The sequence below is a fragment of the Leptidea sinapis genome, chromosome 12 (genome assembly GCF_905404315.1).
Source record: "Leptidea sinapis chromosome 12, ilLepSina1.1, whole genome shotgun sequence".
Classification (NCBI taxonomy): Eukaryota; Metazoa; Arthropoda; class Insecta; order Lepidoptera; family Pieridae; genus Leptidea; species Leptidea sinapis.
The window spans coordinates 6313123-6327776 of NC_066276.1; the positions used below are offsets into that span (position 1 = coordinate 6313123).

The 14654-nt window shown below is 33.8% G+C and overlaps 1 protein-coding gene across 1 annotated transcript in view; it reads right to left on the minus strand.

The window, feature by feature from the left end:
* The window catches only part of LOC126967185 (disks large homolog 4-like), a 71061-nt gene extending 69976 nt beyond the window's left edge, over nucleotides 1-1085 (minus strand). Inside the window, exon 1 of the mRNA XM_050811662.1 lies at nucleotides 954-1085. The gene's annotated coding sequence lies outside the window, so the exon portion shown is untranslated. The remainder of the gene's footprint in view (nucleotides 1-953) is intronic.
* Nucleotides 1086-14654: the final 13569 nt, after the last annotated feature.

The window sequence follows — 14654 nt, forward strand, 5'->3', positions numbered from 1 at the left end:
ACTAGATTATGATTATTTTATAGGAATAGCAATGATAGTACAATATTGTATATTTTACTAAAAAGAGCGCAAAAAAAGAATTCTGGGAAAGGTTCTTGCGCCATTTCTTCTCTTTCCGAGTGCCATTTATTTCCGAAGCGTTAGTAGTATCTAGTATATTAGAAATGACATCAAATAGAATTCTAAAGGAATCAATTTTGAGAAAATGCCTATTATTCAACCACCAACCCGTAAGGAACTTACTCAGAAATCAAATTTTAGAGTGCCATTCCTAATAATTTAACTTCAACACAATTACTATGAGATCTGAATTTTAGCTATTAGATCGCAACTATCTACTAATAAAAATGTTACTTAACTGTCGAGTTAGAGAAGATTATTGAGATTATTGAGTTAGAGAATTTATTGAGTAAAATTATAAAAATTTACGGCATTTTTACAGCAAAGTCGTAATTGCCGTTTTACGGTTATTGTAACGGTTGGACTACGATTTGTGTTTACATATTATAACAAAATTGATTTGTCAGTAGCTATTATATCAGTTGTAAAAATATAAATAAATAGAACTAGATTATATCTACTGAAATAAGTTAAGGGTAAATTCATTCACAATGCTACTTTTATATTATAATAAGTTGGCAAATGTGACTCAAACACAAAAATCACAAGTCAGGAGAAGTTGTGGAAATAATCATAAATTATTTATGAGAATCACATCATATGGCTTTATGTAAATGGCTAACAGTTACGATAAAGTTTTAGAGGTAGCATTATTTAGCATTACTACAATTTATATACAGTAATACCATAATAACTTATAGAGATATATAAACATGATGATAGATTGCATTGAGACACTAGTCAAAATTTAAAAATAACTATCATTAGTACATTATTTCCAAGTATTTTTTAGAGATATATTCTGTAAAGTTGAAGTAGAAACACTTATTTACGTAATAACTATTAAAATTCCATCACTTTAGAACTTCACTGCACAAGATAGCAACGCGTTTATGTGAAATTTTCCGGTTTCGCGTTCGTACGTCGCCTCATTTTTAAGACGAAACGGTACGTGCTTTCTCTAACGAATCATCCTCGGAACTGAAGCTTAAATATTAGTCAGATAGAGTGAAATACTACGCATGCGGCCTGCTCTTGTGCTGTGATGAGCTATTTCACAAATATTCTGGATTAATAAGGCAAAATTAATAACGTTAAGCGTCTCAGTTAAATAGCGGATTGTGGGGCTTAATGAAAAATTGATTAACATTTCAGGATTTAAATACCTTTCAGTATGTGATTTATTTTGTGTCCAGAAATGTCAACTTCAATTTAAATGGTTTGTTATATCTGATATCGTTGCAGTTTGACGGCTGTTCATTAAGTGAAAGTTTTGTGATAGATGTCTCTTCTTCTTCTTTGACTTTGTGATAAACTTTACGGCTTTAACAATTAATGTGGTTTTTTATTTTAATAAAACAAGTTCAAAATTTTCGTAACATAAAAACATTTAGTGTTGTGTATACCAGTGGGAGGGTCCTTTGCACAGGATGCCGGCTAGATTATGGGTACCTCAACGGCATCTATTTCTGCCTTAAAGCAGTAATGTGTAAGTTTCGGTCAGAAGGGCGCCGTAGGCTGTAGCTAGCGAAATTACTGGGCAAATGAGACTTAACGTCTTTTATCTCAAAGTGACGAGCGCAGTTGTAGTGCCGCTTGGAAATTTTTGGGTTTTCCAAGAATCCTGAGCGGCACTGCATTGTAATAGGAAGGGCGTATAAATTACCATCAGCTGAACTTCCTGCTCGTCTCGTCCCTTATTGAAATAAAAAAAAACCCCAATGTCCTAATAACCAATACATTATCTAAACAAGTGTTATAATGAAATTCTGTGCAACATTATATCATCCGTTTTCATAATAACACTCTTTTGGATGATATTATGGTTACTAGGCCTGGCTTTTTTAATGTTAGCAGTAAGCTTACTGTTTCAGAATCTTTTATAGAGGATTCATATTATGGATATGTTATATGGATGTAGATAAAGTCTTGTATGCAACTCTTGATAGTTTAATATGGGTGTTTTAATGTTGGCAATAAGCTGTTTTAGAATCTTTATTAGAAGTTTTTAAGCATTGGTGTAGATATACGATTATTATAATATACTAACTGACCCAGCAAACGTTGTATTGCCGATATTAAAATCGCGATACAAAAGTAACTGTTGATCGTAGATGGGTGAAAATTTGAAGTTGTATGTATTTTTTAATGCTGACTCATAATCAAACAAATTAAAAAAAAATAAAAGAAAAAAAAAATTGTGTGGACCACCCTTAACATTTAGGGGGATGAAAAATAGATGTTGTCCGATTCTCAGACCTACCCAATATGCACTCAAAATTTGATGAGAATCGGTCAAGCCGTTTCGGAGGAGTTCAAAGTTTAACACCATGACACGAGAATTTTATATAATATTAGATTTAACTTTAATGTATTATAATTTTAATTTTGACAATATCAACAAGTGCATTTAAGAATATCCTAGCCAACAGATATGTTTGAAGCGTTTAAGCAAAAAGCAATCGTGAACTTATAAAGTCAAGGGCATCCGATGATCGGATCATTTTCGTTCATGAGCATGACGTGTGAATTGTTACCAATGATTTGAAGACAAACGGAGCTTTGAGCCATAAGAAACGGCATAAAAAGTTGTCTTGCGCTTATCCTAAGCGAATCGATGCTGTGTGTGAGTATGTGTGTGTGTGTGAACATGCGTGCGTGTGTGTGGAGGTGTAATAGATTTCTTATAATTAGGATGATTTGAGTGAATGTATCTGAAAGCTATTGAAACAAGCTATAAGACCGTGCAAAATAAATCATCTTATAAACAAAGTAAGGGTCATAACTTGGTGAGGGAATAGTGTGCCGTACGGCACACTTGGTTTTGGTGTATCAGAAAAATCTAGTGCCGGGGCCCTGCCGTTTTGGGAAGGTTATTTATTAAATTCCTTGTTTCACGTCCCCCAAGTAACTACAAATTATGTCCAGAACAATATTTTAAAACGCACATATATATAATATTTTACAACATACTTATATAATACCGAGTACGCAGGTACTGACATTTTTGCGACGTCTAAGCAACGCTTTTTACACGAGATCTCAATACTTAAAACACACGAAAATAAAATTGTATAACATAAACACGAAAACACTCAATCACCCACACCCTCACTCACCTACACTACACACACACACACACACACCTCTTAAATAATATTATTATTAACGTATGTAATAATATTAGCATAAAATAACAGATATATACCTATTAAAGTTTTGTAACTATTATTCTTAATCCTAAATTGGCATATTTGTAAAATTATTTGTACTTACAAATAATTTTACAAAGTCTATTGTAATGGTATATAAAGCTGTTGGATTATTAGTAAATAAATAAAAATAAATATGCTATGTATGAGTTATATATTGCTGTACAACAAACAAATCTTAGGCCCACGCTTTGTGTCTACTATATAAAGTAAAACTAATAAATTATTCAGCTCTAATTGAATTTTCACTCTAAGGAAAGCTCTATTACAAGCACGTGGCCTATATTTCTCAAGGCAAAGCACAATGCTGGCGATTTTTTTATTTCAAATAATCTAGAAGTACCGGCACTATTTGTTTTGAAAATTTTTTTTTCACATATTGAGTACATGCGACATACTATGCAAAACATGAAAGTCCTAAATTTTAATATGTACCTCGAAAGTCATATTAATTGACTTATTATATTACATTCATATACGTACTAATATACTTATTCATATTGTTTCGACATTAAGTTACCTTATTATAAATTTAAATTTACATTGGGTAAGGACCATCTGTTTAATATTTATTTAGATTTTGCTTGAAAAAAATGTGTTAATGTATGTAAGTGATACGCTGAGCCGAAGCGCGACTATGATTTTGGTGTTAGACTTTGAGTACACACATTAAATTTATAAACGAAATTTATGAACGATGTGGGACTCGAAGCCGCGCCTTATCGTGTTCGGGGCGAGTGCTCTTCCACTGAGCCAACCGGTCGAGTGACGCATTGTTGATAAATCTTGTTCAACTCTCAGATTGTGGCTTCATCTACAAGACAGTTAACAGTTGATAACCAGTGGGAGGCTCCTTTGCACAGGAAGCCGGCTAGATTATGGGTACCACAACGGCGCCTATTTCTACCGTGAAGCAGAAATGTGTAAGCATTCCTATGTTTCGGTCTGAAAGGCGCCGTAGCTAGTAAAATTACTGGGCAAATGAGACTTAACATCTTATGTCTCAAGGTGACGAGCGCAATTGTAGTGTGTTTTTGATGATCAAGAATCCTGAGCGGCACTGCATTGTAATGGGTAGGACGTATCAATTACAGTCAGCTGAACTACCTGCTCGATTCGTCCCTTATTTTCACAAAAAAAACCTGCTCAACATCAATATTTGTCATAATAGAAAATTGACTTGAGATGTTAAATCTAAACAATTTGTTGAGAGTTGAACAAAACACATACAGGATTTATCAACCATACGTCCCTCGAACGGTTGGCTCAGTGGAAGAGCACTCGCACGGAACGCGAGAGGTCGCGGGTTCAAGTAGTTTAAATATTATTCCCAGAAGTGACGGTTATCACTTTTAAACAACAAATTGTTAAAAATTTTAGTGTTTTCTTACAAACTTACATAATATTTCTAGTACACATAAGCAAGGTTATGTTAGAATAGTGAGGCTTGAATCATTCTCTTTGCTTAATATTTGCAAGTACAATATAAAAATAACTTGAGAACCAGAAAATGGAAATACCTATCTGAAAAATTACAAGTAAAAAACATTTTTAATTGGTCTCCTAAGTTTAATAAAAATAAATCTGCTATATTTTATTTATTTGTTTATTCATTCGAATAACTATTTTTTTTATAAAAATAAGGGACGAGACGAGCAGGACGTTCAGCTGATGGCAATTAATACGCCCTGCTCATTACAATGCAGTGCCACTCAGGATTATTGAAAAACTCATAAATTCTGAGCGGCACTAGAACTGTGCTCGTCATCTTGAAACATATGTTGTCAAGTCTCATTTATTTGTAATTCAGACTGAAACAGAGTAATGGTTACACATTACTGCTTCACGGCAGAAATAGGCGCCGTTGTGGTACCCATAATCCACTGGTGTAATGGGTCATAATACCTGATTCAATTTTAATGTTGTTAGGACCTGGATTACTCAGATTTTCTGTCTCTACTAATTTTATCGTTTCCTGATTTCTCCAGCTAATTCTTCAAAACATTTAATTATCTTTGTCAGGCAGATGCCTCCCACACGAATATCGAAGGACGCTCGCCTTCATAAAACCTATAATCGGTATAATCTAATAGATTCTAACCCCCTTATTCATAATGGTCCGCTAACTTTAAACAGTCGCTTAGGAGTGTTTTTTCTCATTCTGACTTAGGTCAATAGAAGAAGACAGAGTGAGAATTAGCAATGCTTTAAGTTAGCAGACTATTATGGGGTATGGGGTATTAAGGGGGTAAGAAACCATAACTCATATACCAATGTGCTACTGTTTAGCAAAATGGAATAATATTCCATAAATTTTTAGTTAAATGTCTATAATGTGAAAAAAACTTTCACTTTTACCGTGGTTTCATAAAACCACAGAATCCTATTTTATTCAACGTTTTCACAACTGTCATAGTCTATCTAGTAGACGTATAAATGATCTGAGAGTAAAAGCAAAAACCTTTGGTTAATCAATTTAAACGTAAAATTTTGAAGGTATTTTTAAATCCTTAACGGACTATGGCTAGTACTATTGATATGATCTCAATATTAACACAAACAACAATAATTTGTTATATGTTTTGACCTTATTCAAATGCATGCAAGACGTGTATTCGCTAGTAACAGCTGTCACCGCAGTTTGAAATATAAGCTCCATAAATATTTTATGACATCTGCAGTTTTCAATACGATAAATATTAGGTAGTTGTGGGTCTTTTTTTTTCTAGGGGCACGGCAGAGGAAGTCAAGATTGACTTGGCCATCGCACTTAGCAATCTAATATAGTATGTATTACTTGCAATATACATGATGTTTTTAACAAAAAATAAAAAACATTACGTGCGTACAAAGTACACATGTCAGAATTGAAACCTTCTCCTGGTACATGTTGCTAGGATGACACATGATTTCAACCGCTATGAAAGACATTCCTACCACCACTAATATATATAATAATATGTTATACGTCGTATTGTAATACGTCGTGCGTTTGGAGTCAGAATATATTAAGGTATAATCGCGCCATACTTTAGACAATCTCTTCTTTAACTATGATCGCCTGGTACCAAAACATTGTATTAATGCTTCCTATCTCATTATCTCCCATGTTAAATATTATGAATTGATGTGACTGCTCTTTTTACTGTCGCTTTTTCGTCTCATCGACTTTCAAATCACAACGGTGATAAAGAAGTTTTCACTTCAATAGTATGCATATTTCTGTCTCATTCTTTGCCGGCTTCATCCTACACATTTTTGTATTTTTGTCTCTTACTTGTCGTTTTTTCCGATGCATTCGGTTTGATATCACAACGATTCTAATGAAGTTTCACTTCAAAAATACAATGTGTTTGCATGTGATGGCCAAGTTACTATATTAGATATGGTCACTATAAGATGTTGTTAGGTTAGCTAATTACGTATTTACATAAAAGAAAAGGGACTAAATAAATTGACAGACTTGGTATTGGATATGGTACATGGATGTCACAACTTTTTAAGGTAGAAGAACTGAGACTTCGCTGTTTTTACTAATAATGTTTTTCGCACTCGTAAACACAAAATACGTCACAATGTGTTTGATTGATGTGAAACATCTCTGTTCAAGATAGATTGCGCCGAATCTATATCGGCACCATGAATGTCTACATTGTTTGCCGATAGATGGCGCTAGTACCAGAATGTATGTACTTAACATGCACCTTAAGTATTTGTTTAGATATTGTGACTATATTTAATATTGTAGTAATAATAAGCTGGAAGCTAAAAACTAGAGTAGTCTCATTTTGTTATTCGTATCATTATATATTATAATACTAGTTCAAGTGAATACGTGAAGTTTCATTTAACAATAGAACCTATAGGTCATTCTAGAAAAAGTTCAAACTGAGCTATCATTTAACATAGTCTTTGGTCCTTCGAGCCGGATCCCGTTAAGGGTAGGGTCAAGAATAGGACATCCCCTGAACTCGCAGTGGATCGCAGCAGCAAGCGTACGGGCACTAGTGGCTGTGGTCATCGCTCGCAGTAAAGCGGCGCTGTCTGTGGTTATGGTGGTGGAGTGAATATTAAATTTTCTTAATATATATACTAATGAAATTAAGAAGTAAAAAAATCAAACTATTGACAATGTTATGATTAGCCTCGAATAAATTGTACCTTGACCGGCAGACAGACAGGTCAGATACATGAGTGATACTTTAATGGTTTCATTAGGACATACGGAAGCCTAGCACATATGTATATAATGCATAAACACTTCACTTCCATCATTTTGATTCAATTTTAGCCACACCTTCCTTGGAAACGATATAAATACCACCTACAAAAATATTTAGAGTAGCGGCCATTTTGAATTTCAAATATGATGCAGAATAAATCTATATCATACCATAGAGCGCAGCAATCTTGATTGATTTCAAAAATGATTCCAAGTTCGTTTTCTGCGTTGCATTGTGTGAAATTCAACTTTCTGCAACCTCAGAACATCCACATTGTTACAATAATGATTAGGATATTAGAAAGATCAACATTGGCATTCACAAATAATAAAATATAATAATAATAATAAATAATCCCAAATTCATTTTACGCCATTCTGACAACATCGGAAATGAATCATTTTTATGTAACTTTCTTTCATCGTGGGGTGCAATAAAATGATAATATATTAGGTATATACTTTTCTGTACAGCCTGACCACGTGAGTGAATAAAGTAAAAAAAAAATTAACAAAAAAACAACTGCCTTCCGAAACACTATTCCAAAACAATAGATATATATAATATGCACTAAGAAGTATAAAAATAATTGCGTATTTTTATACAATATAATTCTAGTTACGATTATTGTAATTTTTGAAATGAGTGTCCTTCCGCCGCGACCCGCTCTCGCCTCTCACCTCCTCACGACTCAAGCATATCTCACCTATAACTATTTATGTAGTTACAAGCCTACCTTGGATGACACCGACTCCAAAAATTACAATAATCGTAACTAGAACTAGATTGTATAAAAATACGCAATTATTTTTATACTTTTTAGTGCATATTATACCTACTGTTTTAGAATTGTATTTTTGAAGTCGGTTGTTTTTTTGTTATTTTTTTTTGATTTTTTGATTTTTAGTGAATTTGAAGTACACTAACTAACAATTTGTCCAAATATGTGTAGATATACAAAATTTTCCAATGCAGCAATGAAAGTAAGTGCTTTGCAATTTGATTACAGACAGTGTTCCGTTACTTTTTCATGGATTCCATAATCAGAACCTAACCAAACTCTCACCAAACCATCTTTGAAGTATATCCTTTCCAATAAAAAAAGAATCATCGAAATCGGTTGGTGCGATATTGAGTTATTCGTAAATTTATCATCCACTTTGCTATACGTATGTATAGCAAATTTAAGACTTTTATGGTTTCCTCATAGATGCCATTGTCAGATCTGGACCAAAGTACAATGGGACCACACGGGAAGCACCAGCTTTCAAATAAATAAAGAATTATTGAAATCGGTTCACCCAGTCGAAAGTTTAAGAGGTAACAAACATAAAAAAAAAATACCGATGAATTGAGAACCTCCTCCTTTTTTGAAGTCGGTTAAAAACAAGCAAAAATTAAGCTCACATTCACATTTATAAGACACATTTTTTGTTTTCTTATAAAATAAATTTATGAAAACCTTTCAAAAAAATCATTTTCAAGCACAGTCCCTAAAAATGTAGTTTCTCCTTCACAGCAATCTAAAACTACCTTACTTGAATGAAGTCATCGTAAGTATGGGTAAATTATTGTTTAGTAATAAGATTAAATAAATGGCAGGTATGCCATCGCTGTTAGTAGTCCGAACAAGAGAGGACTTTCACACGTACGTAATAAAAAGTATTTTAGATCAAATTTGATATTGTGTTAGCAAATATCCTAGATCATTTACACGACTATAGACTTTGACAGTTGTGAAAACGTCGAAAGAAAAAGGCTTTAGAACTTACCTCTATTTTGAGAAATTCCCGCACACTAACATAAAATTTCATACAAATAACGAGTGTAAGACGAAGCTTGTCACGCACACTAAACTAATATTCCTGGCCTGTTTTTATCGGTTGTGAAACAGCAAGAGACTCTATCTAGACGTATAAATTATCTAAGGCAAATATATCACGTGCTGTCTGAAAAATGTATATCAAAACATAACTTATAAAAATTAAACACTTTTTTATAATTATATCAATCGAAAGCATCAAGACCATTTTAATATGCACTTAAACTGTTTAGTTAATAAATCTTTAAAAAAAAATACGGTGATTTTATAAATAGGTACTATGTCCAAGGTTTATGTCTAAAAACATCATGTTGAGCTTTTAATCAACAACACATACCCGATAAATTAATTCAAGTATGTCACTCAACAAAAAACACGACACACAAATTCATTAATCCTATGGGATATAAGCTATGAATAATTCCAACAGAATTATCTTATATTATCATGTATAACATATCGAATATATCATATCCACATGCACGATATTGATCAGTTGTCTCTGAACGACATATCATAAAAACTCCTTATTAGATACAAAATACGACCTCTAAACAGTATCAATGTCGGTGATACAACTCGTACAAAACAATAAATCTCGTGTGAATTCTCGCAAGCGTGGCCCTGTTTCCTGACAAGTTTATTTCCGGAGAAGAATGATGTAGTAACTCCGATACAAATCCACAACAGAATGCTTTTAGTACTTTCTCTCCCTTATTCCATTTTACCCTTGTTGAGCCAACGCTTTATCAGCAAATTGCTTACTGGAAATTAAATTTAAATATTATAGCTCCGCCGGCGACAGTGCTAGTTGAATTTGAATTTTGAGCGAAAATCATTAAGTTGCAGCACCAACTAAATATTCTCGAGGAACTTAGCCGGTGGAGTATCTCGCCAATAAAATTGAAAAGCTTACCACCCTAAAGACTGTAAGTTATATTCGGATTACCATAAGTTAGCTTTGCAAGTGATGCAAAGCTGTGCGGAACTTACCGTTGATCTTCAAGCGAGCTGTTCAACTAAAAAGTGATGTGGGTGTTTATAATGCTTCAATATCGATCCTGATTTACTTATAAACTAGTTTCTGTTCACGTATTCTATGTTCCATAGCTTTATTTTTTATACAACTCCCTCGAAAACCCTAAAAAAGAACAAAATATCCACCACTAGAATCCCATATCCTTTGTTGAGGTTGTGCAACGTGTGAACATTTTAAATGAAAAAAAATTTTTTGACTAAAAACAACCGACTTCAACAACAGTATTTCAAAACAATAGATATAATATGCAATAAAAAGTATGAAAATAATTGCGTATTTTTATACAATCTATGTAATTAATCTAATTCTAGTTACGATTATTGTTTTTTGGAATCGGTGTCCTTTCGCCGCGACCCGCTCTCTCCTCTCACCTCCTCACAACTCAAGCTCATCTCACCTATAACTATGTATGTAGTTACAAACCTATCTTGAATGACAAAACTAAATTCGATCTCGCAGGGAAACTCCAAGCATTGCCTCTCCATTGCCCGCTGAGCGATAATAATAAAATAATATATATCTAATTTATAAATTTCGTGCCCCGGTGTTTGTTACCAAACTCCTCCGAAACAGCTGAACCGATTTGAATGAAAATTTGGGTGCATATCGGGTCTGAGTATCGGCCTACATCTATTTTTTACACCCCTAAATGATAGGGGTGAGCCACAACTTCATATTTTTTTTTATTATGATTCAGCATTGAAAAATACACGTAACTTAAAATTTTCGCCCTTCTACGATCTATAACTATTTTTGTATCACGATTTTTATATTATTCTGTTTCATCCACTAAACCGCTATAGAGTTGCATGATGGCAACCGAATACAATAATTGTAGTACGATATATTTGGTAGGTCTGAGAATCGGTTGCATCTATTTTTATAGCCCAAAAATTTTAACTATCGAATTATTTTTATTGGCAATACAACGTTTGCTGGGTCAGCTAGTAAAATAATATAAAGCAATAGGCCGATAGTTAGTAACGTATCTCTAGTTATGGATACATTGCTGTCACCGTTGAATGACAAGATCTTATCTATCCATTAGTTATGTCCAATATAGTTTATAGTCCAATGCTTTATGTCGATAAAATGTATCCATTGAAATGTAGGTAAGCGTTAAAGGATAGATTTGTCTACCTCTAGTAATATAAACTAAGGATAGATAGGTTATTGAAAACGGCCGCTTATCAAGTTAAATATAAATTCAAATTGATTCAGATATATGTTGATAGGTGAGTCATGAAACACATAATTTGCAAATATTATCTATTATAGTGATCTATAGATTCATCCGTGTTTATAAATGTCCGTGTGTGCTCACGATATAATCTACGTTCTTTGTTTAACATAAATACGATTAATAATGCACTTATACGAATATAATTTAACTTGAAATTGTTTTTTGTAATTTCAAAATCACAATTCTGTACTAAATGCATTTGAATGTAACTGGTATGTACCAGAATACAATTTTTTAACTCGGATTTTTAACCTGAGAGTTAAACATGACATATACGAGATTTATCAACGATACGTCTCTCGAACGGTTGGCGTAGTGGAAGAGCACTCGCACGGAACGCTTGAGGTCGCGGGTTCGAGTCCCGCATCGTTCATTTATTTTATTTGTGTAATCAATCACAGAAGTGAGGGTTTTCACTTTGAAAAATAACAAATTGCTTAGAAAATATTATCTAACTTTATTTTATTGATAAATATAGGTAATATCTTTATCCTTCATGATAATTAGTTTGACAATCAGTACAGCTGATACCTGAAAGGGACTGCCCAAGTTTTAAGTTATAATGTAATCATAAATATATGATATTATAAAATATCCCGGAAACACCGGAACAATACGACATGGGTACCTTCAAAAAAAACGCGTACACCTTTCTTAAAGGCCGGCAACGCTTCTGTGATTCCTCTGGTGTTCCAAGAGAATGTGGACGGCGATGATCACTTAACACCAGTTGACCCGTACGCTAGTTTGTGCTGCTTTTACGTTAAAAAAAATATAGTAAGTTTAGTCATCACATCCTTATGAATGTTTTTTTATGACAGTAAGGGATGAGACGAGCAGGACGTTCAGCTGATGGTTATTGATACGTCCTGCCCATTACAATGCAGTACCGCTCAGGAATCTTGAAACACCCAAAATTCTGAGCAGCACTACAACTGCACTCGCCACCTTGAAACATAAGATGTTAAGTCTCATTTGCCCAATAATTTCACTAGCTACGGCGCCCATGAGAGCGAAACACAGTAATACTTAGACATTACTGCTTCACGGCAGAATTAGGCGCCGTTGTGGTACCCATAATCTAGCCGAAATCCTATGCAAAGGAGTCTCGCACTGCTAAATATTATCAAAGTGACTGTGATAAATACCTACTGTCAAAATTAAACTTCGTAAAAATAGCAGGAAAACTTTCCGGGTTTTCCACCTACGTTGGGCATCGGTCGTCATTTTCCTTCCTACCTACTCGCTTATTTGTCACCTTATTCCATTGAAATAATTAGTCACCTGTGGATTGAAGTTGACGTCGAAATATGGAGGATACTCAAAAGTCCTTAGGTCATGGTTAATATCCCATTTAGTGTACTGTGAATATCCCATGTGTTTATAATATAAAAATGAATTGCTGTTCGTTAGTCTTGCCAAAACTCGAGAACGGCTGGACCGATTTGGCAAATTTCAGTCTTGAATTATTTGTGGAAGTCCAGAGAAGCTTTAAAAGGTAGATAAATAGGAAAATGCTCGGAATTAAATAAAAACTACAAATTTGTTTTTCCTTTGATGTGTCTTATACATAATTTCCATGATAGAATTTATTGATGCACGGTTTGAAACTTCTGCTGTGAAAGAATATCATTACAACATCAGGGTGCATATTTTACGAAGTAATTCTTGATGTTATGATATATTATTGACAAATAAAAAAAAAAACATTATTTTATTTATTATATACAGAACGACGTCAGGTCAGCTAGTAATATATAAAAAATTCTTCATGTTATGAAAAATTATGGACAAATTCATTAAAAACAATATTTTGTTTATTATTATGTACAGAACAACGTCTGTAGGGTCAGCTAGTATATAATATAATATTGACACACATTTTACACAAATTATCTTGACCCAAACTAGGCAAAGCCTGTACTATGGGTACCAGACAACGATATATTTAATATATATACTTACTTAAACATACATAAGTACATATAAACATCCATATTCATCATATAAATGTTTGTACCTACCGGGGTTCTAACCCGGGACTTCTAGATCAGTAGGCAGGGTCACTAACCACTGGGCTATAGGGGTCGTCGTAATTACTCAAAGTAATGGACAAACTTATTTTTCTTAATTTAAAGGGCTTTATACTAAAAAGTAGCTACTTTTATACTAAAAACTAGCTAGTCAGCTGACTATACACATCAGTAATAGCAGAAGAAAAGAGTGCGTTGCCAGCCTTTGAGATCGGAGTACGTTCTAAATTTAAAAATTCAAAAGCTGTCAGATGATTCCACAAAGTGGCTGTGCGAGGTTAAAAGCTTGTTGTTAGACGCGATGTGCAATGCCTTACATAAACTTGATGCAGGTGAAATTTCACATTTTGATATAATGAATGTCGGATGGTAAAATTTGGCTGCTGATATGCTGATATAGAGATATATGAGTACTGGAAAACGCAGCGTTGGAAGGCCCAAGATGGACCGACGATCTGGTCAAGATCGCCGGAATACGTTAGATTAGGGCAGCACAGGACCGATCGTCGTGGAAGTCTTTGGGGGAGGCCTTTGTCCAGCAGTGGACGTCTTCCGGGTGATGATAATGATGATGGCGACGCTGATATATGCAGTAGAAGATGCAGAAATGCTCCACATCTCAATACACGACCGAAGAAACAAGCCGTTCAGATATGGCTGAGTCCCTGCCCAGATGTGAGTACTGTTACCAAAAAAATAATGTTTAGTGTAGTCCTGTGTTGTATAACCACTACTTAATAAACAAGGCAATTGTTCGCAGTGAATTTTTTAGGATTCGTCCATATTATTAACTTTCATTGTGTTATATTAATTAAACCAACGATTTCTGTGTATAATGTCAAAATAAAGAATTTAGTTGTTTCATTTAAATAATAAAAAAAAATACTGATACGTTGTAAAGGCGTAATAAAGTAATTTTCTAATTTAAAATATAATTGTTAGTGTTTGAAGTACAGTCCAAT